The sequence below is a fragment of the Pan troglodytes genome, chromosome 10, assembly GCF_028858775.2.
Source record: "Pan troglodytes isolate AG18354 chromosome 10, NHGRI_mPanTro3-v2.0_pri, whole genome shotgun sequence".
In the NCBI taxonomy this organism is placed as follows: domain Eukaryota; kingdom Metazoa; phylum Chordata; class Mammalia; order Primates; family Hominidae; genus Pan; species Pan troglodytes.
The window spans coordinates 21,523,136-21,550,680 of record NC_072408.2 but is presented as its reverse complement, the minus strand read 5'-3'; the positions used below and the strand labels follow the sequence as shown (position 1 = coordinate 21,550,680).

General features: G+C 34.7%; 1 protein-coding gene across 11 annotated transcripts in view; it reads right to left on the bottom strand.

Annotated features, from left to right (window-relative positions):
- Nucleotides 1–27,545, bottom strand: part of ATF7IP (activating transcription factor 7 interacting protein) — a 132,490-nt gene that overhangs the window by 84,450 nt on the left and 20,495 nt on the right. The window contains exon 1 of one of the 11 annotated variants that reach the window (XM_054663089.2): nucleotides 18,159–18,580. The exons of 6 other annotated variants lie outside the window; for them this stretch is intronic. The gene's annotated coding sequence lies outside the window, so the exon portion shown is untranslated. Of the gene's footprint in view, nucleotides 1–4,875; nucleotides 4,931–18,158; nucleotides 18,581–27,545 lie in introns of those variants that run through there. 4 more of the 11 variants (XM_016923004.4, XM_063786358.1, XM_063786366.1 and 1 more) reach the window with 4 other exon arrangements.

Genomic DNA, 27,545 nt, shown 5'->3' with positions numbered 1-27,545 from the left:
GATCACTGGTAATACCTATCTACTCAGTAAATGAGACCTGAGAGTAGACTCCCTCCCCAATTTCACCAGCCTGCTGACTGCTTCATGTATTAGCTACAAGAGTATTACCAGCAGCTTTCTAAGTATTAAATTATCTCATCCTTAATTTAACATAGCAATTAAGAGCAGAGTTCACTCAACCAACTAAGAATAGAAGAGGATTTCCTCAACCTGATAAAGGGCACCAAGGAAAAACCCACAGCTATCATACTTAATGGTCAAAGACTGAAATCTTTCACCCTAAGATCAGAACAAAAGATATCTGCCCTCACCATTTCTAGTCAGCATTGAACTAGAAGTTCTAGCCAGGAGAATTAGGCAAGAAAATGAAATAAAAGTCAAACAACTTTTTGTTTGTTTGTTTGTTTTTTGAGACATGGTCTCTCTCTGTCACCCAGGCTGCAGTGCACTGGCACAATCTCAGATCACTGTAGCCTCCGCCTCCTGGGTTCAAGTGATTCTCATGCCTCAGCCTCCTGAGTAGCTAGAATTACAGGTGTGAACCACCAAGCCTGGCTAATTTTTGTATTTTTAGTAGAGACGGGGTTTCACCATGTTGGCCAGGCTGGTCTCAAACTGCCAAGCTCAGGTGATCCACCTGCCTCAGCCACCCAAAGTGCTGGGATTACAGGCATGAGCCACCACACCCAGCCAAAAGTCATACAACTTAAAAAAAAAGAAAGAACTATTTTTATTTACAGATAACAAAATCTTGTATATAGAAAATAGTAAGAAATCAACTAAAAATTTATTAGAATAAGAGTTTAACAAAGTTCACTATAGTAAGATTAACATATAAAAATCTACTGCATTTCTATACCCTTGAAACAAATGATCCAAAAATAAAACAATCTCATTTAGAGTAATATCAAAAATTAATTTTGCCAAAGAAGTACAAAACTTAATATTCTGAAAACTATAAAATACTATTGAATAAATTAAAGACATAAATAAATAAAAGACGTTCCATACTCATGAATCAAAAGACTCAAATCCTTAAGATGTCAACACTCTTCAAATTAAGCTACAGGTTCAAAACAATCTCTATCAAAATCCTAGCTATTTTCTTTGCAGACACTGGTAAGCTGATCCTAAAATTAATATGAAAATGCAAGGGTCCCAGAACAACCAAAACAATCTTGAAGAAGAAAAATAAACTTGGAGAACTCATACTTTGCATTTTCAAAAGTTATTACAAAGCTACAATAACCTAGACAGTGTGATACTACCAGTAAAATGACAGGTATATCCTTAGGATATATTTTGGAACAGAAATAAACCCTCACTTTTACAGTAAATTGTCTTAGACATGGGTTACAAGACCATTCAATGGGGAAAGAATCGTATTTTAAACAAAGAGTGTTGGAAAAACTGGATAGCCACATGCAAAAGAATGAAGTTGGACTCCTATTTCTTGCCTTATACAAAAATTAATTCCTATAAATGAAAGACCTAAATTTAAGAGCTAAAACTAAAATCTTAGAAGGAAACAAAGACATAAAATCTTCATAAATTTGGAACAGGCTATGGTTTCTTAGATATGACCCAAAGAGAAGAAGCAATAAAAGAAGAAGGAAAAAAAAAAAGTTTAACTGAACTTCATCAAAATTAAAACTGTTCGTGCTGCAAAGGAAACCACTAAGAAAGTGAAAAGACAATTCACACAATGGACGAAAATACTTGCAAACCATATACCCAATACGAGACTTGTATCTTGAATATATAAAAACTGTTACAATTCAATAATAAAACACCAAATAACTCCATTTTAAAATGAGCAAAGGACTTAATAGGCATTTCCACAAAAAGGCTTTTTTTTTTCTTTTTCTGTTTTTTTTTTTAATTATTATTATACTTTAAGTTCTGGGGTACATGTGCAGAATGTGCAGTTTTGTTACATAGGTATACAAGTGCCATGGTGGTTTGCTGCACCCGTCAACCCGTCACCTACATTAGGTTTTTCTCCTAATGCTATGGCTTTTATAAGCCAATAGTTCATAGGCAGTAAACATCATTAGTCATCAGCGAAACGCAAGTCAAAACCACAATGAGATAACATCTCATACACACCAGGACAGCTATAATCAACAAGAATAATGAGTATTGGCAAGGATATGGATAAATTGGAACCTTCATACAATGCTGGTGGGATTGCAAAAAGGTGCAGCTGCTTTGGAAAACAGGCAGTTCCACAATATGTGAAACACAGAGTTGCCATACGATCCAGCAATTCCATTCCTAGGTATATACCCAAGAGAAATGAAAACATATGTCCACACAAAAACTTGTACACAAATGCTTTATAGAAGCACTACGCATAATGGCCCAAAACTGGAAACAACCTAAATGCCCTGTGACTAATGAATGGATAAATAAAATGTGGTATATCCATATAACAGAGTATCATTCAGCCATAAACGGAATGAAGTACTGTACATGCTACTACATGCATTAACTTTGAAAACATGCTGAGTGAGAGAAGCCAGTCACGAAAGGCCACATACTAAATGATTCCATTTACGGTATTCCCCCTTATCCATAGAAGATACATTCCCAAACACCCAGTGAATGCCTGAAACTGGATAGTACTGAACCTTATATATACTATGTTTTTTCCTATACATACATACATACATTTAACTTATAAATTAGGAACAGTAAGAGATTGACAATAACTAATAACAAAATAGAACAATTATAACAATATACTGTTCGTTTCACAGAAGTATAAGATAGTTCTTACTATAGATCTTAGAAACCTCAGCATATGATTCTTTCTTTCCTTTATTAAGTCAAAAACTTTAATCTTTTCACTTAAAGGAAGCACTTTACAGCTTCTCTTTGGCATATCCAAATTGCCAGCATCACTACTCTTGCACGTTGAAGCTGTTACTAAATAAAATAAGGGTGACTTTAAGACAAACATTGTGATACCAGCACAGATCTAATAACCCAGACATCTCCTAAATGACTAATGGGTGGGTAGCGTCTACAGTGTAGATATGCTGGACATACTGGACAAAGGGATGGTTCATATCCTACGTAGGACAGAAGAGAATGGCATGAGATTTCATCACACTACTTAGAACAGTGCCAAATTTAAAACTTATGAATTATTTATTTCTGAAATTTTTCCACTTAATATTACCCACGGTTGACTACAGACAGCTAAAACCACAGAAAACGAAAACTGTGGAGAAGGGGGGACTAATGTATATGAAATGTCCAGAATAGGCAAATCTATATCTATACAGACAGAAAGTGGCTTACCAATTGCCTAGGGTTGGAGGGCTTGGGAGGAAATAAGGGTTGGCTGCCAAAGGGTACAGGATTTCTTTATAGGGTAATATAAATGTTCAAACATTGATTGTGGTGATTATGCAACTGTGAATATGCTGAAAACCACTGAATTATACACTTAAACAGATGAATTGTATGACATGTGAATTGTATCTCAATAAACTAGATATTTTTTAAAAATAGCAGAACTTCAGTTGAGTGTTTTTCATTTATTTTTAACCTAAACCCCTTTACTGGGTCACACTTCCAACATGGACAGAACAACTATACCAAGAGAACCGAGTGTTGGTTTATACTTTAGAGCGTTCACATTTTTAAGCCAACAAGTGTATCTGTGATTATATTGGTGGTGAAAGGCAGTATGTGTAAAATAGCAGCAGCCTTGTTCTCTTATGTCCTCATCTTGGATGAGCTCATTACTCTTTTTCCCTGTCCTAAATGGTACATAATTCTACAGTATGCTCATCTTGCAGGATTGTAGTAATGGGCATAAAATACTCATGCAAGATATTTAAAAACAAAAAACAAAAGACAAAGCAGTACTAAGCATGACACAGGTGACCCCTCCAGGAGCAAATATTAATAAAGTCTTCCGCATATGGAAAATTCAATTAACTATCTTTTACCAGAAAGACTAGAAAGTCTTAAGTGAAACAGAAACATTCTCTTTTATTATAAAGTGGTACTATAACCAAAAGGCCTTATATGTAATTAATGATGATAAATGTTTTTAAATGAGGTATACTTCTTGAACTTTCTGATGTTACATATGGCTTTGTCACATTTTATCAATATTGTTTTTATTCATATGCCGTGTTCTGCCACCATTCTCTGTATTTGCCAATGCTCTGAAGGTATCCTTTTAGAAATTTTTATTATAAATGGACTCTAATACTACATTTATGTATTGTTTAATGGAACACTTTGACATTTTTATCGAGTATCTAGTATAAAATTATTACTTCTTTCAAATTTTAATCTCTGTCAAATCTCAGGGAAAATTAATACATTTTAAGTGTCCAAAGCTTTGATATTAGAAAACATCTTAAATATGCTGATATCATGATGATGTGCTTCTGAGGTCATTTCACAAAAGAAGAAGAATATGAAGTATTCTAGTATAATATTAGTGAACTACGTAGTGTTGAGCACATAGAATACAATTAAGTATTGGCTAAAAGAATGATGCGCTATGTACACGTAACTGACATCTAAAATAATTCCTACATGAAAAAAACTATTCTTTTAGAAAGCAAAGACAATAATCTAGAACATTTTAACAGACTTGTAAACTAGCATGCTGGCATGTTTACATACAAAAAGTAATAAAATATACCCATTTATAAGTTGCCTAATAGAGGCAAAACAGAGCAGCATTAAAATTAATCAAATACACAAGAGAGGCATTTTTCAGCCTTTTATAAAGCTTGCTTAGTTTGATTTCCCATTTCAAAAATAAAATGCCCCTTTAAAAGAAATCTACCTTTGCTTCTTACTACATATTGATGAAAACCCTCTTTAAAATAAAAAACATACCCCAAAGGGAGCCCCCTGCAGCCATCTTATCAGTTCTTTCACAGCAACAGAAACTGAAATACAATTTGCATAGTCACTGTGGTTGGCTAATAAAAGCAGCATCATGTAACCAATCAGGAAGATAGAAATTAGACAGCCATAAGAGAAGAATTTTAAATCTGCCTGGCAACAGCCTAAAAATAGAAACAATATGCTAGCAGGAATCTTAGAATAGATGCGAATATAAAAGCAAAACTTCCAGCAAAAACACTCTATTTTCTTGGAAAAAAATATGTGCCTTGCATTTCATCACCTAAAATATTAACTTGACACCTTTACTTATTAGGTGCCAATTAAAGAAATGAATGTTAAGCTAAATAAATGGGCCACTTTCAAGAAACATGCCACTGTCTATATATATTTGTGTGTGTGTGTGTGAGTGTGCACATCGATATCTATATATTTAAGTGTTTTTCTATTTACAGGAGAATCATAAAACACTTGAATCACAGTCCTAATACATTAAAGTTTCTCTAAAATCTCAAATTCTAAACAGTACTACATTTTTCCTAGCACTTTTTTTCTGCAAGTTTATGAGTCAATCAGATTTGTTGGTTAAAAAACTGCTTAATATGTATTAAAAATACAAAAGCTTAAATAACTTACCAAAGCAGACTTCAAAATAAGGTAGGAAGTATGCCTTATACTTTAACACAAACTTCTTTCCACAAAAAGTAGTGTCTTATACACAGTAGGCATTCAATAATTATTTTCTCAATTAAGTTAAAATAATTTCTATCAGTTAGAAAAACAAATTATCTTAAGATTGTGTCAAGTAAAAGTTAACCATGCACATAAATAATCTGTACAACACCGCTATTTTTGATTTTTCAACTTTGCCTAAAGTGGAGTAATGTTAAAGTTGACAATACTTGAAATTTCTTACTCCTTTACCCATATAACAGCATGCATTTCATCATTCTACCTTTCCAACCTAATAATGCTTAATAGGCATGTCTCTCTGTACAGTACAAATTTATTATGGAGTGGATTTTAATTCCTAAAGATGGCAAACAATGTATAGTCTAATATAACATCATGAAGAGGATTACAGATCAGTAGGAAATAACCAAATCAAACCAAACCAAAAAATAAATAGATAAATAAATAAGAAAGAGAAAAAAAAAGAAAAAAAAAACCTTTTAATTTCAAGAATTTAAATTACAGTTGCTGAAATGAATGGCTGGTTTGAGAGCCAAGTCATGTTAAAACCAATGCTATTTATTAATGTACTTGTTCTATGCATTTCTTATATGAAACCATCCAGTAGTGTGTTTTGATGAAATGACAAATTAATTTTAAAATGTTTTCTTTGGTCACTACTTGTTATCCAAAATGCAAAATGAATTCATATATTTGACACTACGAAAGCCTAAACACTTAATATAAAAATTATATGTAGAGGACTTATTTTAATCATGAACTAAAGATTAGAAACAATGCCTTTAAAACATATAGGAACACAGAACCATTTTAAGTAACAAAAGCTCCATTGGAGGAAGGGTAAAAATTATACGAGTAATCCACCAACTGAGGCTCTTTTTAACCAAATATTTAACAGTGGTTAGATTTTTAAATGAAATTTAACCAAGCTTTTAAAAACACTGTCCGGGCATGGTGGCTCACGCCTGTAATCCTAGCACTTTGGGAGGCTGAGGTGGGTGGATCACAATGTCAGGAGTTCAAGACCAGCCTGGGAAAGATGGTAAAACCCTGTCTCTACTAAAAATATAAAAAGTCAGCCAGGCGTGGTGGCAGTGAGCTGAGATCATGCCATTGCACTACAGCCTGGGCAAAAGAGCGAGACTCGATCTCAAAAAAAAAAAAAAAACCATAAATACTGTTATTTTAAACACTGGTCTACATGAAAAGTAGCTTAGCTTATTTTACTTTTTTTTTTAATGTTACATTCATATGCAACAGATATCCAAAATTTAACCACAATTATATTTATATCTAAAATATCTTAAAATAGTTCTTAACTTATACTGTTATCCTCATTGCAAGGAAAGCAATATTAATAAACCTATGAGTCACAACTAGTGAAAAGAGTATATCACAAACATATCAGATTTTGTTAATAAAGCACTACAGGCCAGGCGCGGTGGCTCTCGCCAGTAATCCCAGCACTTTGGGAGGCTAAGGCAGGTGGATCACATGAGGTTGGGAGTTCGACACCAGCCTGGCCAACATGGCGAAACCCCAACTCTACTAAAAATACAGCAATCAGCCAGGCGTGGTGGCAGACATCTGTAGCCCCAGCTACTCAGAAGGCTGAGGCAGGAGAATCACATGAACCCAGGAGGCTGAGGTTGCAGTGAGCTGACATCACGCCACTGCACTCCACCTGGGCAATAAAGTGAGACTCCATCTCAAAAAATAAAAAAACAAAGCAATACAAGTGAGAACATTTAATAATCCCATATATCAAATATCACTTTAAACATGTCTTGGAATTTCACATTTTCTTTATTAAATTAGTTTTAATGCTTTTAAAATAATTTTTGCTCATACTGGCCAGTTTTGTTTCAAGAAAAGCAAGAAGGCATGATGCTTGCAAAACATTATTCAAAGCAGTTACACATCACATACCAATCAAAATTTGAGGGAAACTGAATAACCAAGGCACCTTAGAACAATTAGTATAGCAACTAAAATGCCTTAGAATAGTTTAGAGAGTTCCAGGAACTTCACCCTGGATCTCTATCTTATTCCTCTTCTCTTCCAACTGCCCTACTAAAAACCCACAGGAGTTTAAAGTGGCAGCTGAGATGTCTGGGTGCAGTGGCTCACGCCTATAATCCCAACACTTTGGGAGGCTGAGGTGGGAAGACTGCTTGAGGCACCAGAAGTTCAAGATGAGCCTGGACAACATAGTGAGACCCTGTCTCAACAAAAAAAAATTTAAAAATTTGCAGGGTGTGGTGGTGCACACCTGTGGGCCCAGCTACTCCGGAGGCTGAGGTGGGAGGATCACTTGAGCCTGAGAGGTCAAGGTCATAGTGAGCCATGATTGTGCCACTGCACTTCAGCCTGGGCCACAGAGTGAGATCCTGTCACAAAAAAAGAAAAAAAAAAAAAAAAAAAGATGAAAGAAAAAAGACCCTAAATCCTCTTCCATATTATGGGGGAAATTCAAATTCCTCTTTGTACCAACTATTTATCTTCTATAGCAGAGCAATATTGCTGGTTATCCCTCTTTGTAGATCTAATTAAAATTATTTTTTATCACAAATTTTCCAGCCAATTCTATTTATAATTCTACATCTTCCTTCAGTTAAACCTTTCAAAGAAACTTACACTTTTGATAGCAAGATCTCTACTACTGGGCATACAACAAAGAATGAACCAGCACCTCCACTGGCAGCAAAAGAAAAAATTACATTTCCACTCTAAATTTTTCCTAGCAACAATGCCTAAGAATACAATCTACTTGTTTCTGGCAAATGTCTGCAATCGACTTAGTTTCATAGGATGGGCTGTTAAAAGCGATTAACAAAAGCTTAATATATTTTAAGAAAGCACAGAGTTCTTTACCCAAAACCAAGAATTGCCACTTAGTTTCATCTTTTGGAACCTGAAAAAAAATCTGTAGAGTTCTGACCAAAAATTCTATACTTTGGAAACTCTCTTAACCTCCTAATCATCATATCAAATAAGCCAGTGTTCTCCATCCATTCTACAAATTTATTGACTGATACCCATGGTCTTCTGCTCTCAACTAAACCTGTTCATGTAAGTTGTGTTTGTTACTAAGTTGTACATTTTTTAATAAATTACAGAATTCAATTAAATTTTGTGTAAACTGATGAAATATGAGTGCAAAAAAAAAGAGAGTTGTGAAATATGTAACAGTAAGAGAGACCAATGCAAAAAAACCAAATATACATACACACACCAGGGTGTGACAGATCTTAGGCAAATCATTTAACATCGTTAGGTCTAAAGCTTTCCATGTGAAATATAAGGAAATTAAATCAGAAGACCTTAAAGAACCTTTCAGGTTTTTTGCTGATAACATTTTAATAAAGTGTACTTAAAAATGTACTGTTTAAGCAATAATAAAGATAGGTTGATTTACTCATGTATTCAATATTCATCAAATGCCTGTGGTCATGATTATAGGACAACTTTTAAGCCACTCTAAAGAAATGATGTGATGAAAAGTACAAGAACATAATCTAATAAAGTGTTCCTGTATGTAGATTTTAATGTAAATGTGGAAGATAAATACAGCAGTAATACAATATATGGATATTTTTCTACATGTATGACCATGAAAATTAGAAGTTCTGTTCTCTAGTTTCCATGAACTGCCATGTCTCCATTATAGACTGTTTAGCACTGGAAAAAAAAAAAAGCTTACAAATGTGTAATTACAAAGATGCCCATATTGTCTTCCTGATAGGGTTAGTATTACCAATGTTTATGAGCCAGATTTCTGAAAACTGACTCTGCATTTAAAAAAAAAATCACTCAAATTCAAGTGAGACGGGGGAAAAAAGAGTATGCCTTTCTTTCCAATCTCAATTTCAATTGCACTTCTGCTCATAACCCTATTTATAATTCAGTTATAGCCACAAGACTTCACAAGTAGTTGCTAAGCAACAGCAGCATGCTGAGTTCAGGGCTATTGGAAATCTGGCTCTCTGCCACATGAAAATATTTAACTGAGCCTAGAGCCTCCAGAATTAAAAAAAATAAAAAGGAGGAGGTGGAGAGAGAGAAGCAGGGGAGAAAAATTCCAAGGAAATTCAGTGATAAATGCAGTAAGCCACCAAGTACATATAACTAAGCTCTTTTGGAGGGTTCACAAATGCAGATCTAGGACCTTATTTTGGCATTTCCAAATACCATATTTCTCTTCTAAATTTTTAATCATCTTTTCTACTGTTGACATAAAGAGTCTGAAGCCATTTGACTGGTAAACAGAAAAAAATTCGATCAGCCACCTCACTGTTAACAGCACAACAATCAATTCAATAAATATACTGTGCAAAGAACAGTGCTTAGAGAGACTAGAAGAGCAGTTTGTGGAGCTTGACTGTGACTATGTTAGATCATTAAGGCCAGGAGGCAAGAAACTATACATTTTCTTCTAATTCCTTTATCCCCATATTCCTGGTTAACTACTAAAAGATGAGATTAACATCTTTATCCTAAACTGCACTGTTTTTCCATTTTAAACACCTCTAATAATTTTTAAAGCATATTAGGAAATTTATTGACAATATAAAAGGGGTAAACAAAAATTAACTCATTTCTTAACAGAAATTGAAAAGACACTAAATGTTTCAACACTCATTCACTGATAAAAATTAAAATTAAGCACTGATAAAAATAAAAATTAAGAACATAAAAATCATTCCTTTAGCTGATAAAGATCACTTCAAACTAACAAGAAATTCCATAATAATATACCACAGATATTTCTCTTAAACACAAAAAAACACCATAGTAATAAAACACCACAGACATTTCTCTTAAACACAAAACAAAGGGTATGCATACTATATCCAATACGTTGTGAAAATCCTGAGCAAAGCAGTAAAAGCTCAAACAGGAATCAGAACATACAATAAAGAAAACATTCAGGCCAGGAGCTGTGGCTCATGACTGTAATCCTAGTACTTTGGAAGGGTGAGGTGGGTGGATCACCTAAGCTCAGAAGTTCAAGACCAGCCTGGACAACATGGAGAAACTCCGTCTCTACTAAAAATACAAAACATTAGCCAGGCATGATAGAATCCCAGCTACTCAGGAAGCGAGGCAGGAGAATCGCTTGAACCCAGGAGGCAGAGGTTGTAGTGAGCCAACACCGCACCACTTCACTTCAGCCAGGGTGACAGAGGGAGACTTTGTCTCAAAAAAAAAAAAAAAAAAAAAATCAGAATGGCAAGAAAAATGTATCTAGAAACACTTACATGACATATTAGAACTGTCTTATGAAATATTAGAGCTAAGACTCAATGTAAAAAAAAATCAATTCTTCCTGGATAAAATTTATTAGAAGTATTGTTAGGGAGGTGACTAAAGAAAAAAAAGGAGAATTTTTAAAAGTAACTATAGCCAGGCATGGTGGCTTATGCCTATAATCCCAACACTTTGGAAAGCTGGGACAAGAGGATTGCTTGAGCCCAGGAATTCAAGACCAGTCTGGGCAACACAGCGAGACACCATCTCGACAACAAATTTAAAAATTAGCCAGGTATGGTGACATGTGTCTCTGGCCCCAGCTCCCTGGGAGGCTGTGGTGGGAGAATCACTTGAGCCCCAGAAGTTAAGGCTGCAGTGAACTATAATCATGCCACTGCACTCCAGTCCGGGCTACAGAACGAGACCCTATCTCAAAAAAAAAAAAAAAAAAGAAAGAAGAAAAGAAAAGAAAAAGAGAGAGAGACAGAAAGACAGACAGAAAGAAAGAAAAAAAAAAGAAAATTCCACCTAGATATTTTGTAGCATGACTAGCTTTTAAAACTTACTCTGAGGCCAGGCGCGGTGGCTCACGCCTGTAATCCCAGCACTTTTGGAGCCCGAGGCAAGCGCATCACGAGGTCAGGAGTTAGAGACCAGCCTGGACAACAAGGTAAAACCCCGTCTCTACTAAAAATACAAAAATTAGCCAGGCATGGTGGTGGATGCCTGTAACCCCAGCTACTCGGGAGGCTGAGGCAGGAGAACTGCTTGAACCCAGGAGGTGGAGATTGCAGTGAGCCCAGCGCCATCGCACTCCAGCCTGAGCGACACAGCGAGATTCCATATCAAATAAAAAAAAAAAAAAGCTTAATCTCTAAGTGAAACAATGCTAAAAACAGGGAAAAAATTGAAAACCAAAAGTAATGGAAAATGTTTGCCCTCTCAGATGTGACAGCATATAACAAAACATTATTATCTTAAGTACAAAAAAAAAAGAGTACAACAGAATAATCATCCAAAAGACAGACACAAACAATAAAAAATGTAACTATGACAGAGAAGCATCACAAACAAGAAAGAAAGGCCAGGCGCGATGGCTCACGCCACTAATCCCAGCAGTTCGGGAGGCCAAGGCAGGCGGATCACCTGAGGTCAGGAGTTTAAGACCTGCCTGGCCAACATGGTGAAATCCCATCTCTATTAAAATTACAAAAATTAGCCGGGCGTGGTGGCAGACACCTGTAATCCCAGCTACTCAGGAAGCTGAGGCAGGAGAATCACTTGAACCCAGGAGGCGGAGGTTGCAGTGAGCCGAGATCACACGACTATATTCCAGCCTGGGTGACAAGAGCAAGACTCTGTCTCAAACAAAAACAAAACAAAACATAACAAATAAGGAAGAAATGGATTTTGAAATAAATAGTGGAAAATCTATCAAAATAGCAGTTAAGCATAATAGCAAAGACACTAGACATAAAATAATATAAATATTCAAAGGCACAGAAAGTACTACAAGTAACCACAAGTTAGGAGAAATACTTGAAAAAATGGCATAGTGATATAGGATTAGTATTCAGAATAAAAAAGAAAATCTATTAGTGAATGAAAAGGACAAACAGTTGGAAAAAAAATACAGAAACATGAGCAGGCAATTCATAAAACAACGTATACAAGAAAAGGCATTCAACCTAATCATCAAAAAAAGACAAAACAAAAAGAGAAAATACATTTTTAAACATCAGATTGGCAACTACTTGTGGTTAGCATTAATATACAGAAATGAGCGGTCTTATGTACCATAAGCCGAAGAGTTAACTGTCACATCCATTTTTAAGGACAAACAAGCAGGAATTGTGCATCATTTTGACACAGCAAAGGACCTTTAAGGTATCTATCTAACAATGTATCAACATGTTTTACAAAGGAATATATCAGGATGCCTAGTGCTGCACTGTCATAGAAAATACAAAAACAAAAACCCTTAATATCCCAGGAATTTAAAAAAAAATCTCTGAGAAATATTATCAAGCACACCAAAAAAGCAGAACTCTTGCAATTAATAGTGCAAATACCAGGACCAGACATACCTTTTTAAATATTAATCCTATTATTTCCTGGTTATCTATCTAAAATATATATCTTCTCCTTACCTCAGTAAAATCATCTATGAAACTGAAATAACAAAGTCTGTCTTCATGGAAATGTTATGGGAATTAAATGACATAATAAATAGAAAGTACTTAGATACTGTAAGCAGTCAATAAATGTTTCCTGTTTTATGCCATTATATTTTAAAACACACAAAAATCTAAACATGTATACAGGCATGCAAGTGATATTTTAAAGACTAAAAGGATAAATGTCAAACTAGTTAAAAGTACCTCACTTACACAGACACAAGGCGATACAAATACAGACTTTCAATTTAGACCTGATACGCCAGTGTGAATCATCACATGAAAATTCACTCATGTAATTGGTATTTGAACAGTTAAGTTCATCAGACATTCTCTCTTCCATGCTAGTGCTAAACCAGGGCAGCAGTCACATTTGTGAATGCAGCTAGGGTAGTAACTTATATAGACACTATGCCCCCGGAGAGACATGGAGGCTACCATCCCAAAGACAAATTATCAGCATATCCCATGTGTAGCAAGTACCACTTCCCCACCACTCACAATCACCTGAACCATCAGCATCCAGCCAAAGTAAAACAGGAAATCTCAAATACAAAAATGAATACATTCAAGAATTCAAACAAAAGGTCAGGTGCCAAACCCCACAAAAAACACTAGCTAATTAGTAGGAGAATAAACAGAAGACATTTTAAAATAGTATATTAAAAAATCCTCTAAGTGTATGAGAAGATATTACACTCACAAGAACAAACAAACACATAAGAAATATACCCAGAAGAAACAACTTTCAATTAAGTCAAGTTTCTAAAAAAAAAGAAACAAGAAAAAAAGGAGGGAAAAAATAAGAAAATTTAAAAAAAAATCAGCAAAGCTGAAAAAATATACAAGTTTTCCAATAATAAAGGTCTATTGAATCCCAAAACAAACTAAATTAAAATAAGCAAAATAAAATTTTTTGACACCTAGGCATACTGCAATAAGATTTCAGAAAATCATTATACGGAAATATTAATAACTTAGAATATCATTTAACTACAGAAGAGAAAGAATTAAACTGGCATCAGACTTGTCATCAGCAATACTGAAAGCTAAAAAAAAAACAATATCCTCAAAATTCATGGGAAAAGTTATTTTCACTGTGGAATTCTATAGCTAGCAAAGCTAGAAGTCAGCAAGAGTGAGGAAATAAATATATTACTTCTGAGCAAAGACAGAGAATGCAGACCTTTGCTAAAATGATTATATATAAATATAAGTACAAGACCAGACAGCAGAAGAACCTATGAAGAAATTCAGATAAGGAAATTAGCAAAGCTCCAAAAAACAAGTAAAACTCTTGAGCAGACTGAAATAACTGAGATCAATCATCTTTAAAATAAATATGTTATTTATCCAGATAATTGCAATGTGTAAGTTAACTAACAGGTTGCAGAATATGGGGCAAAAATAAAGAAAATTATCAATCAGGGAAAAACCTGATGGGTTTCAAGCGTGTAAAACAACAAAAATATCATTAGCTACGCACTATAAACGAGACATACCTTAGAATAACAGCATAGAAAGGTTGAAACAGAAGGATAGAAAATGATACGCTAGGCAAATAGTACCACAAAAAAGGGTAGGTATACATATAAAACCTATATATGACATATAAAAAAGAATTCAAGTTGAAAATCAAGTAATAGAACAAAAAAAAGAGATATGTTCTATTGATAAAACAAGTTTAAATAATTCAGGAAAAAACTAATAAATTCACAATCAGAGATAAATCTATGGATGAAGAACACAAAAGTAATAAGCAATGAACAACCCATTAGCACGTCAGAATAACAAAAATAAATAGAACTGTATACCCAATAAACCCAAAATATAATTTTTTCACAAATACAGCCAATGTACATCAATATTGACCATGTATATGGCGACAAGAAAATCTTAACAAACTCAAAGACAAAAAAAAAAAACACAAGGCTATATTCTGTAGTCATAATGTAATAAATATACCAACAAGATGACAGAAAAATTATCTCTGTATAAATAAAAAAAAAACTTTTAGATGTAGGAGGAAATCAGTGATAAAATACCAACGAAGTACTAAAAGAATACAACGTACGGAAATCAGCTAAAATGATATTCAGATTAAAACTGATAGCCTTAAATGCATATATTAACAAAAAACACAAACTCAAAAACATTAATAAAGGCAAAAAGGTATAATCCCAAAGCATGGAATTACAATAAAAGCAGAATATTATGAAAGAAAACAAATGAGCAAGCAATTAAGGAACCAAAAGCCAGTTCTTTAAAAACACTATTAAAACAGAAAAAAACCTTGCAAGGAAGATGGACACAAAGCATAGTAAATATAACGAACAACATGAGAAATTATTAAGAAAACATAATAACGTAACAATTGTTTCAAATATTAAAGTATGTTAAAGTTTATCAATGAATATTAGGGAAAGACTGAGGTATTTTAACTTAATGCAAACTCAAAAAATCATCTCAAGGTGGCTGCCAAAAATGCTAATGCAAAGTTAAACTGTAGAACAAATAGATAGCCAAGGAGAAGGGGAAAATTTTTAGAGTAATTATGTTTGGTTCTGAGCATCACAGATAAAGAAGGACTTATTAATAACTGTGGGATGACCATGCTAAAGAATGCTCTGGAACAGTAAGTTGTATGAGGAAATGTCGGGAAAAAATAAAAGATATTGATATTTAGCCTAGAAAACATAAGAAAATTTTAATGAGCTTTCTTTAAATAGTACATATTTGTCATGTAAAAGAGATACAAGAGAAAGAGAGCTACAGACAGACAGAAAGTGGGGGGCTATGAGAAGCAAAAATAAAAGTAATAAAAGGCAACTTCATCTCAAAATCAACAAATGTTAATTTGTTTGGATGCCCAATAAAAGAAGAAACTGATTTATGAAAATAGAGACTCTCCCTTCTGTCATTAGAAATAGTGAAGTATAAACTAGATAATTATCTGTCAGGAATATCAAACAGTAGGTTCCTGTGCAAAGCACAATATTAGAAACTACCTGACCACTTAGGTTCATTTCATTTTGAAGATTTTGAGATTCTACATTGCTTGCTAAATACATTTTCTTTCTTAAAAGGAACACAAACACTTTTTAGGAACTCAAAGATTTTTATACTCCAAATTTTGGATCATTCACACTCAACTTCAATAGCCTCAAAGACTATATACCTTTATCCTCATTGTTTTTTTGGTGTTTTGTTTTTTTGTTTGTTTTTGGTTTTTTTTTTTTTTAGAGACGGAGTTTCGCTCTCGTTGCCCAAGCTGGAGTGCAATGGTGCGATCTTGGCTTACTGCAACCTCCGCCTCCTGGATTCAAGCAATTCTCCTGCCTCAGCCTCCCAAGTAGCTGGAATGACAGGCGTGCGCCACCACATCTGGCTAATTTTTTGTATTTTTAGTAGAAACGGGGTTTCACCATGTTAGTCAGGCTGGTCTCGAACTCCTGACCTCAGGTGATTCACCTGCCTCGGCCTCCCAAAGTGCTGGGATTACAGGCGTGAGCCACCACGCCTGTAATCATACTCATGACTTTTATCTTTGTTTTGATTGTCTATGTACAAAATATACCTCTGTCCTACTATCCCTCATCTTTCTTTGCTATGACCTCCAACTCTAACAGCATTCAATAAATTCCTGTTTTTGTCTATCAACTCTTTTTCTCTTTGTCTATATGTAAAAACTAGCCCATCTCAACTATCTTCCCAGCCCAGCATTCCCCTAACCAATATAATAGCACAAGAGAAGTTTGAAAAACTTTTTCCTACTGTTTCAGATGTGTATGTCTTCCACACCAAGAAGCATGACCTTCTCCTCATCCAACCTCAAACACATCAATCAAAATTGATTTCTTTCTACTATCATCATTTTGTCAATCATAGGGAAATTGTTTACTGAGATGAAACATACACAAAAAAAGTTACGTTTCTATACTTTAATAAAATATATGCTTTTTTTTTTTAAAATCCAAGCAACACTGTCAAAAGGCAACAAGTAAGGAACAGTTCCTGCCCCTGAAACATGAGTATGGCTTCTATCACAGCTGGCCCCCAGTTTTAAAGTATACAACTATGTAGCAATAAGTGACCAAACTTTCAGAAACTAGAGAACTGGAAGTCCCACCTAAAAGTAACACTTTGGTTACAGAAAGAGCCTGCTGCTTGACTTTTAAAGAGGGAGGGAAAGAGCAGAGAGCTGCCTGACGTAATTCCTTTCTTTGATACACTACTCTAAGCTACCTCACTACCACTCTTCACTTTACTCTGCTATTCGACTCTTCACCCACCCTCCAAAAATTATTACAATCAGTAATATATTTCTGGCCATACTGATACGAATGAACACATACATTGGCATTTCTTTATAAACATACACCTTCCTATCTTTACAGCAATGGTAATAGATTATTTTTATTGCAATGGAATTTTATATTTTTGTATACAATATTTCATGCATAGAAAAAAATAACAAATGACTGTGTTCCTTTAACCCAGGTTAAGAAATATTAAATTTAATGGAATTCCTAATTAATACATTCATTTTAGACTTTTAAAAATCACTATTAAAATAATAATAAATTTAAATATAGAGAAATGGAAAGAATAAGGGTGGAAGTAGAAAACTTGACCAAGTTATATGTATAAATATACATTATCTAATGTATGTCAATGAGCCATATTTGAAAACATAAGCACTCTGATTTGTAAAGGTGAATTCAAAGTGGTAAATTTAAACTAAAACTTTATACTTAAGTGAGGTTACAAAATGTCATCTCTCTGCATGTACCAGTTGGTGTCACTACAAGTGAGAATATAGTAACAGATTATAATGAAAAGAGATCTAAAACTGATTTCTATGTAATATGAACATATTGTATGCATGAGTAATATTCATATATGAAGTCCACTGTTAGTTCATTTCAATTCAAATGTGAAGGAATTTTGAGAAGATGAAAATTACATTTTAAAAAATACCAAATCCAAATGTGGCATTCAAAATCTCCTGAATATTAACATTAAACGATCTACCAATCCTGTTTTCATTAGAACTAAAAACAAACAAATTTTTAAAAACTTCCCAATGGTGAGAGAAAAACATAAAGCCTGGGGGGTAGGTGTCACAGAAAAAGGACCTGAATCTCTTACCTGTGGGCAGCTTGACACTGTGAAAAGGACTTCCTCTTCTGTAAACCACTGCTACTTAGTTCATTTGTATAAACATTAAAAGCTAATGCAGACTTCTAGGTCAGCCTTCTTGAGTCTAAATTTCTTGTTTGATTCATATTCATTAAAAAAAAAAAACAAGAATACAGTAGGTTGGCTACATATTAAAATTCCTTTCAAACAGTGGTTCACATCTGTTGGGTAGTTTGTGCAGCATACATCCCATTTACCACAAAAGCCAAAAAACGTCAGACAATATGTCAATGAAGCTCACAGAACACACAGAGTATATCTTCAAAATGACTATTTCAAAGTGAAAATGCCTAGAATCAGAATTCTTTGTACTGCTTTCTATGCTGCCAACTATTAGGTCTGCAGCAACTGTGTGCAGTTAAGTACCTCCCACATATTACCCAATAGTATCAATAGGCATAAACCTATAAAAGAACTAAAAGCTTAAAAGGCTTATAGCTTCTCACTATTTCACATATTCACTGTCAATTGTGGTCTCACTACTGCTATTCTAATGTATCAACTCTGTTCTTTCAGTCCAAAAGGCTGAATTCTTATACATTCCAAACAGAAAATCCATGACACATTTTATTTGCTACCCTAGCACAGCCAGACTGCAGTTACAGCTAGCTGGCGCCAGTAAGAACAATTTACATAAAGCAGTCCTCATTTCATGACCAAACTAAAGGAGAGTACTGCTGAGTAAACCCTCCCCATTCGTTCCCCAACATGTACTGACTGGTTCTAGAATATATCTAGTTATCTACATATATTTGATATACATATTTGAATAGAATTCAAATCCAGGTAATAAAAGAAAACCAATTTATAATTCTTATATAACTGAAATTCCACCCCCCACCACAAGAAAAATATTTTTAACTCTCAGAGATATTCAAAAGCCTTAGCTTACTTATGGCACAGACCACGTAAATTCAATGGTTGCTGTTTGGCAATCATTAAAAATACAAATTATAATTCACATTACCTAATGTTATCCTCATTCTACTCTACAACTACCTTTCAAATTTTAACTAATCAATTAAATAGTAAACATTATTAAGTAGATTTGCTCTTAGAAGTACATTGTTTAACATTTCACCAAATAATAAGAATTGTGTACCTTCAGGTATCACTATTATGATGGTTAAATAATTCAACGCATTTACCACTAGTTAATATTACCAAAGCATGTGCTGAGTATAAAAACCTAGGCACATTAAATTACGAATGTCTTCCCAAGAAAATATTCTGTCTGTGCCACATTCTTTTCAAACCTGTATCATTCATGTATTGTTTTTACTGGCCAGATCTGACAAGGCAAGAGTTGAGTCATTATCTGCAAGGCCCTTTTCTTTATTTTTACTTATTTTTTAGTTAATTTATTATCTACTAATACATAATTCTACTCCACTACCATTTTCATTAAGGCTAGAGATATATTAAATTTCATTTTAAAGTAACAATCCAGAAACTAGTTTAGTCCCGCATCTGAAATAACAAAATGAAAAGAAGTACTTAAAATGCTTACTAGGGGTTATCCAAAATATTTTCCATATTTTTAAATCTTATTTTCAGCTATCTTCAACATACTTCTTAAGTTACCCCTATCACATAAAAAAGATAATGGGGCTATAAATGAGGGGACGCATAAAGTTATCATTTATCAATAGCAAATGGTAGACTTATATAGACAATCAAAAATATTATCTAGGTTATCAATGATGAATTTCCTCAAACAACTATATTCTCTTCTCAGGATCTATGACCCACCAGCAGCAGATGAAGTGACAGGGACAAATATAATGATACAATTTCATGCATAAATTAACTCTTGGTTGGAGGAAAGATCTTCTATCAAAAGAGCTTTCTAAGTACCATATACTGATCATAAAATATGAGTTGAGAAAAAATGTTAGAAATAATCTAAGCATTGAGAACAGAATCTAGAAGTTAAAAATTAAAAAAAGAAATCACTTATTATATACCTTACAGTTTTAATTTTGCTCTCTTCCTACCTGTATCATGCATCCAACCATGAATAAAAGTACTTGAAAATCAAAAGACCTAAAATAACTTAGTCCAACATAAAATATAGTGTAAATAACATGGATGTAAGCATTTCTAAGCCAAATAAGCTAATTACTTGACAGTGAATTATTCATCAAAAGAAGCTGAAAATCTCCACAACATGCTTACTAATAGTACTAACAATGGCAACTGTTGATCTAGCTCACTGCTAAAATGAATAAAGACTGGTGTTTTATTTTCAACCCCCTATAGATCAATGCTATTGTAAAATATGGTGGCAATGAATTACCTGAAAAATGAAATTAAAAATAAGGCATATAAAATATGAGTTTTAATTGTTTTGACTCAACTGACATAAAATTACATTATCAGATTGATGTAAAAATTTCTATAAACTCTCAATTTCAGTTCTTATCTCACAGAGGACCAGAAGCGAACAGTTCTCAGACTGATCACAGGCCACATTTTGTGTAGTGCTCATCTAACTCTTAGATACCTATTCTACCCTACCCCACAGCATTCACAATCCTTAAGTATTTGCAACCTTCTCTCATATTTATTGTCTGTGTCTTCCCACTCCCTCCACAAGTGTAAACTCCCTGAGAGAGAGCAAGGATCTTATATGCCAAGCATCAAACAGTACCTGGCAAATAATAGGTGCATAATAAATAACTGTTACATTTGTTGAGTAACTGATCAATTCACAGTCTGTTTTAGTTTTCACTCTACCATGCTGCCTTTGCACAAGTAAGAATTCTTATTTTGTCCCCTTTAGACTCTTCAAAGTCTTCACTTGGAGATTCTAAAGACCCTGCTCTGTGACATTTTTACTGTAAATCAGCCAGGCCCCTAAAAACGCCCTCTCCCTAAAGATCCTTTTCTAAACTACCCAGTAGACCAGATTTCTCCCAACTCCATTCTTCCTGAAATAATGATTTTTAAAAGAAAAAAAAGAAAAAAGAAAGATCTGTGCTAAAGAGAGTCTTGTGAAACAAATGCAACCAATATTTAATTTGTGCTACACTTCACTTGACTTTATATTTGTAATCCTCATTTAAACCCCAATATTAGTTATTTATGATAAACATTATTCCCATTTTAAAAACAAGAAAAACTGAGGTTCTGAAAATAAGTAACTTGCCTCATTCCATAAAAATACCTAAGACTTGGCCAGGCATGATGGCTCACACCTGTAATCCCAGCACTTTTGGAGGCCAAGGCAGGCAGATCACTTGAGGTCAGGAGTTCGAGACCAACCTGGCCAACATGGTGAAACCCCGTCTCTACTAAAAATACAAAATTAGCCAGGCATGGTGGCGCACACCTATAATCCCAGCTACTCAGGAGGCTGAGGCAGGAAGACCGCTTGAACCTGGGAGGCGGAGGTTGAAGTGAGCTGAGATAGCACCATTGCACTCCAGCTTGGGCAACAAGAGCAAAACTCTGTCTCAAAACAAACAAACAAAATACCTAAGACTTACTGAACACATAATCATAAATAGGTACTGTACTTTGAGCACTATATATCCATTTTTCATATAACCTATAACTAATGAGAGGAAGAACATGGATTCACCCTGACTCTGTTTGACTCAAAGTTGGTGTTCTTCCAACGACCCATCTCATTTAATGATCAGGGATAACACAAAGAGGTTAAATATTTATCCAAAACTACACAATTACTTAATTACAGTACCAGAGCAGAAGTAATCTTTTCCTAACTTCTATACTAATGTTTTCCACTATGTATGCCATGGTACAGGTATTTCTATATCCAACAAAGGGATACACGAGTCAGATAGTTCTACTGGCAGTTGGCTAGCTGTATCTGCCTTACTTCAGAAGGAAAGACAAGATTCCCTCAGGCAGATGCAGAAGCAACTCCTCAGACCTCTCTCCAGTGTTAAGGTCCCTCTTTCACTAAACTGATGAAGATTTGCTAAATCAATTTGTGCTGTTTTCACAATTTCCATATTCACATATTAATGACTAATAACAGACTGTTACATATCACCAACAGAGAACTCTTTGTGAGAGTTCTAACCTGAGCAATTAAAAAACAATCACTTATTTGAACAGACATTAGGCTTTCTCTCAAATCACTTTCTCTTTTCAAAGTGTGAAGAGCAGTAAAGCAGGGGAGTCACTGTTCCCTGTGCAAGTTAATCACTTTTTCAATTTTCTCTAAAGTTGAACTCTAACTAGAAAACCATTTTCCAAAAAGGCATAACATTCTTTTAGCACTTCCTTAGAGTTACCAATGTCGTGGTATTATTTGAATGTTAACAAGCTGGCTTTCACTCTGGGAAATGTGGAATTCAAATTTAAGTCGGATCAAGATTATAAATTATCATGTTTCATGCATCATCAAGGTAGTCTTCACATAGACACTGTAAATGTTAAATTAATAAATGTAAATAGATGTAAGTTTTCAACAAAAATAAAGTTTGTAATGGCCTAACGGCCATTATCTAATCTAGTGTACGGTTAAGAAAACGTTCTATTAGGAAATTTACTCATTATTTTCAGTGATAAACTTCTTAGCTCAACTAATTTGAGCAAAAATCTTTTATAAAATGTTATTTCATTTATCTGTTCAGTAAACTGCATAGCTTGAATACACTTTAACTTTTTCTTATTCAGTATCACCATTAAGAACATCAAGTTGATAGTGATGTCCTTTAACACAGCGGTAACATTTAAAGAAAACAGAACTGATTATCACATAAAAGATCTCAAGGTACTTAGATGTTTCTAATTAGTATTTCTTTAATCTCCTCACTTTCAATCGTTACTTGTTGTTATGCCATTGGATCTCCTTCATTTGGCTCCCATGGCACTCTATATAAAATTAGGACAAAGTGAAAGGTTACAAAAGGTGCCATATCTTCTAAAGAGTAAACTGACTTTATATATTCTAAGTCTCTCCTACCAAGTAAAGTAGGCTACATTTTACTTATGTTTACTTTCTTTTGGGTTAGAAGTTATATTTTAGATATTTAAGGCTGCCAATAAACTATCAAATACGTAGGATAGGTCTTTAAAAGGAACTGTCTTCCAAGGCCACGCAGGTAACGTGATTCAGTGAAGAGGACCAGAGGTGGGCAAGAGAAGGCCCTATCTGAAGGAGACAGCATCTATACTCAATTGTAGATTGCTATCCTCAAGCAAAAATGTTGTTTGCTTTTCAAGAGGCAAGACATCTAGATTTTTAGGTAAAATCTGACAACTTTAAATGTTAACAATTAGAGAAATGCGGCTGGGGGCGGTGGCTCACACCTGTAATCCCAGCACTTTGGGAGGCCGAGGGGGGCGGATCACCTAAGGTCAGGAGTTCAAGACCAGCCTCAACATGGAGAAACCCAGTCTCTACTAAAAATACAAAATTAGCCGGGCGTGGTGGTGCATGCCTGTAATCCCAGCTACTCGGGAGGCTGAGGCAGGAGAATTGCTTGAACCTGGGAGGCAGAGGTTGCGGTGAGCCGAGATCGCGCCATTGCACTCCAGCCTAGGCAACAAGAGCAAAACTCTGTCTCAAAAACAAAAAAAAACAAAAAACAAACAATTAGAGAAATGGGCTGGTGACTAAAGAATAAAAGTAAGTTTGCTGGCTGCCAGTTTATAGCTCTGAAAATGAATTTTTTTCAAAGAGAATTTACTGTTTTTATGATTCTTATTTGTACTGAAACACAGGAAACTCTAGGCCGTGAATTCAAGTCATGTTTTTAGATAAGTTATTTTCTCACAGTGTATTTGAAGAACTCAGCCAGACTATACCCAAAACACTTCTCCTACTCCTCTAAATTCTGTAATGTCAACATTCTATATTGGCTTTACTTAATAAATACATCTGCCATATCCATACACAACAAAGGATGGCTAATTTATGCTAACAGAGTAGGTCCCGGTACTACAAAAACGAATATATAACATTACTAAGTGGATATGATGTTACTGAGCACTTCTTGCTTCTGAGCATGAGTTATGTAAGAAATTTCCCATAGTTTTTAAATACACACTGATCCAATCACACTTGAAAAGGTATATGACACTTGAGAGGCAAATAAACTGAAATGCATTTGGATATTACTGAGAAAATTAGTATGCAAGATTTTTGCAGAGTATTTCAAGATACTATTCTGAAACATTATGTAAATTGATTCTGAGCATATGCTTACCAAATAGATAGGAATTTTCCCCCATTTTATAGACGAAGAAACGAAAATCAAAAAATGGAATGAACACAGGGCACGATGACTCATGCCTGTAATCCCAGCATGTCAGGAAGCTGAGGTGGTCAGATCACTTGAGGCCAGGAGTTCGAGACCAGCTTGGCCAACATGATAAAACCCCGTCTCTACTAAAAACACAAAAATTAGCTTGGTGGCACATGCCTGTAATACCAGCTACTCAGGAGGCTGAGGCACAAGAATTATTTGAACCCAGGAAGTGGAGGTTGCAGTGAGCTCAGATTGCCACTGCACTCCAGCCTGAGAAACAGAGTGAGACTCTGTCTCCAGTAAAGAAAGAAAGAAGGCTGGGCACAGTGGCTCACGCCTATAATCCCAACACTTTGGGAGGCCTAGGCAGGCGGATCACTTTAGGTCAGGAGTTCAAGACCAGCCTAGCCAACATAATGAAACCCCATCTCTACTAAAACTACAAAAATTAGCCGGGCGTGGTGATGGGCGCCTGTAATGTCAGCTACTCGGGAGGCTGAGGCAGGAGAATCACTTGAACCTGGGAGGCGGAGGTTGCAGAGAGCTGAGATTTCACCACTACACTCCAGCCTCAGCGACAGAGTGAGACTCCGTCTTGAAAAAAAAAAAAATTAGCAGGGCACAGTGGCTCACGCCTGTAATCCCAGCAATTTGGGAGGCCAAGGCGGGCAGATCACCTGAGGTCAGGAGTTCGAGACCAGCCTAACCAACAGGAAGAAACTTCATCTCTACTAAAAATATAAAAATTAGCCGGGCATGGTGGCACATGCCTGTAATCCCAGCTACTCGGGAGGCTGAGACAGGAGAATGGCTTGAACCCAGGAGGCAGGCTGAGACAGGAGAATGGCTTGAACCCAGGAGGCAGAGGGTGCAGTGAGCCGAGGTCGCATCATTGCACTCCAGCCTGTGCCATAAGAGTGAAACTCCGTCTCAAAAAAAAAAAAAAAGAAAGAATGAAAGGAAAGAAAGAAAATGGAATAAGCTCGTCAATGTCAGAAAAAGGTAGCAAAAACAGTATTCAAATTCAGGTTTGGACCCTTGGCCAGTGCCACCACCCTAACGTTTCTCTTAGAGGCTTATGCAGATGAAATTGTTCATGAAAAAGGGTAAACAAAAGGGGAGAATTTTTAAAAGTGACAAAATAACATCATAAAACTTCAATTATTCAGCTCCCAGATTTATTATGCCCTCAATTACCCAGCATAATAGCTAACTGGAACTTGGAACAGAAAATTTGAGAACTATCACCAATCCCAAAAGCAATCATCTCATTAAGGGGTAATTTATGCTTACAGTTGCAAAAATGCAACACAGCAGGGAAAGAATTAGCAATAATATCCTGAGTAACCATAGGGCATTAGTATTTCCTCATGTACAAGTAATAATCTTGTAGAGGGTAGGGGCAAATATTACAGTTAGCAATAGAAGGCAAAAAGACTGGGTTATTAAAATTTCCCTAAGATCCCACTCAAGACCAGCATAAACTGCTCAATAATTTCAACATGGACAGTTTTTCGACATTATATAAAATGTTTTGAAATACACATATTTTTAAACACTAGAGTCTCCTCCCCTCCCACTCTCGCCACCAAGAAAATGAGCTGTTATTACTATTAAAAGGCATGAAAATAAGAGTGATCAAGGTCACAGCACATTCACTTTTCTATGTCGTACTCACTCCAAGGATAACCTTACTGAAAGGAATGATGAATAGAATCCCTCAAACACATTGAAATGTTTTTCTTTTTCTTTTTTAGGGACAGTTCATATGACTGAATGATTTACATAAATTAGTGTTCAAATTATGAGAATCTACTATGTCATATAAGACAGCCCTAAAGATTTTACAATGTAGTGACTAAAGTGAAACAAAAATGCTAAAGCTGTTGATGAAACTGAGATAAATACTGATCCCAGAATATATTTTAAGCCACTAAATAAATGGACACTGATTTAGTTAGGAAAAACAATTATTTTGTTTAAAAAAAATGTAACTAACAAATATAAACACAAGGCTGAGACAAGTCAACAATTTTAAACTGTTAAGTCATGTACATATAGATCTTATATTCCATCTTCATGAACATCAAAAATCAACATAACGAAGACACATTCTAGAATAATTTTCAAACTGAATTCCACAGTGCCTTAAGAGGCCAAGGTTCTACAAATAAGTGAACTAGATCTGGATCTAATACAAGATTATAATTGTCATGTACGATCTCGTTTCAAAGTTTTGTTTATCTTAATAGCATAATTATTGTCATTTTATTAAATACACATGGCATGTGAATAAGTTTACAATATAAAATAAGTACATAACAATAAAATATCACGTGTCCTTTTGTTTCTTAAGCCTTGCAGAATTAAGCAGAAACCATAAGTATCCCTTTTATATATTGGAATCCTCCCTAAGAGTTTAACATGCAAAAAGTTTCTGTTTTTAGAAAGCTGCTCTACTCAGAAAGTTTAGAACTTACTGTTCTATGTCATATAAGTCAGGGATATATTCTTAATACTCTACGGACAAAACCAGGAGTATATTATACCAGCTAAAAAATATTTTAACAGGTACTGCAATTTAAGTATTGCTGCTTAAAGTATGCCTTTTCTGCTATCTGAAATACTACGTGAATAAGAATTTCATTCTCCCATCTTTCTGGGTAACCACAGACTTACAGTATCTCAATAAACATTTCTACTCCAGAACGATGTTAAGAAAGCTTTTTAAACTTTTTGAAATTAAATTTACAAAATCATTGAGCTATATTTCTTTTAAATATACTACAGGTTTGAATTAAGACTAAAATGAAAATATAACTTAATTAACTGAGTACTTCAGCTCTGATGGTATTTGAATACATTCGATATATTTTTTAAAAAGAGGTATCCATGACTAGATGTGAATTTATTTCTAAATTCAAAATCTGAATCTGAATGCCAACTTAAGCAAAAAGTAATTTGAACAAAGAAGCAAAGCAGCATTAAAAATGTCAAAGAGTTGGATACTGGGAGGAGGCAGCATGATGAGAAAGAATTGCAACCCATAATGCCAAAAAAAAAGATTTTGGACAGTATTAAAAATTTTTTTTCATGATTTATATAA